Genomic DNA, 1758 nt, shown 5'->3' on the forward strand with positions numbered 1-1758 from the left:
AAAGCGACAGTTCAGACAAGCACAATACAGTTTATAATAAGGTATAGAAAACACAAAGATAGACACTACAAAGAAAGAATAATTAGGCGTAAGCTAAGCACTAGAAGTTTATAAGAGCGAGCGCGAGTTAGCCAGTTAACGTATGAACGATGACTGCATTGCTCACAGCTATGCAGCCGGAGCGCAGCGGCCGGCGGCTACGCATGATTGCTTACGGACACGGCTAACGGTATTTAACCGGTTGCGGCAGGTAATGTGTGTAGTGTGTTTGAGTATGGAATATATCGCTATAAAATAAATACAATTAATTATAATGTTGTGTGTAACTGTATAGTGTGGATGTTGAAACATACAATATATAAATACAATTAATAAGTGTATGTGTGCCACAAATACCCCCTTGCCGAGACCGATTCACGGGCGATAGTAATTTGGAAAACGGACTATCCTACCACTTCGTGTAGTTTTTGGCTGCGGCTCGTCAGAGGAAGATGGGAGTTGCGTTGTTGGACATGTAGATGTAGGCATCTCCTTATCTTCTTTCGCCATGTATGCTGCCTTCAGTCTGTCAATGGTCACTGTTGTTTCTTTACCTAGTATGTCGAGTGTGAAGGTTTTGAGATCTCTTTTCAGTACTTTGTAGGGTCCCGTATACGGCGATTCAAGAGCTTGTTTTGCTGGACCTCTCCGTAGGAATACGTACTCGGATGTGAAGATGTCATTTGGTACATAAAATGTTTTCCTGTTGTGACATGTTCCTGGCGTTGGCGATAAGTTGGCAATGTGTCTACGGAGGCGAGCTACAAAGTCTGTAGGATCTATCGTCGTACACATTGTCGGATGTAGGAACTCGCCTGGTAACCTCAGAGGCTCTCCATAGACGAGTTCAGCAGCTGATGACTTCAGGTCCTCTTTGCAGGCACTGCGGATACCCAACATGACAAACGGCAGTACCTCTGTCCATTGTGGGTTTGCGTGGCACATGATGGCGGCCTTCAGCTGTCGGTGTAACCTCTCCACCATACCGTTGGCTTGGGGATGGTAAGCCGTAGTTGGGCAGTGCTTTGCTCCAATCAGTTTAGCCAGGCTCTGGAACAAGTGTGACTGGAATTGTTGTCCTCTGTCGGTAGTGATGGTGTGAGGGCAACCGAAGCGAGCCACCCATCCAGATGTGAAAGCATATGCGCAGGTCTCTGCTGTAATATCAGCTAATGGGTACGCCTCAGGCCATCGGGTATAGCGGTCGACAGCTGTGAGACAGTACCTGAAACCAGAAGAATAAGGTAAAGGACCAATTAAATCCAGGTGGACATGGGAAAATCGTTCGGAAGGAATAGGGAAAGTGGAGAAAGGAGAGGAAGAATGACGGGTTATTTTGTTACGTTGGCAATCTGTGCATTGTTGTGCCCACGTTCTGCACTCTCTTCTCACTCCGGGCCATACATACTTCTGAGCAATTAATTTCGCTGTAGCTGCTGCACCAGGATGACTCAGGTCGTGTATACTGTGGAAAATTTGTTTTCTGAACGCTGATGGTATGTATGGCCGTGGATTGCCAGTAGAATGGTCGAAATATATGTTTCCTGTATCCTTTTTCAGGTGTAGTGCTGTTCCTTTAGTGAGAAGTTCTTGCAGTTCAGGGTCTTCTCCCTGTGTTCGTGCAAGATCTTCATAGTTTACCCCTGCTGTAACCTCTGCTATGCGTGACAGTGCGTCTGCGATTATGTTATCCTGGCCAGCTATATGACGTAAATCGGT

Source organism: Achroia grisella, unplaced genomic scaffold (genome assembly GCF_030625045.1).
Source record: "Achroia grisella isolate CSIRO2021 unplaced genomic scaffold, CSIRO_AGI_Agris_v1 utg30441, whole genome shotgun sequence".
Taxonomy (NCBI): domain Eukaryota; kingdom Metazoa; phylum Arthropoda; class Insecta; order Lepidoptera; family Pyralidae; genus Achroia; species Achroia grisella.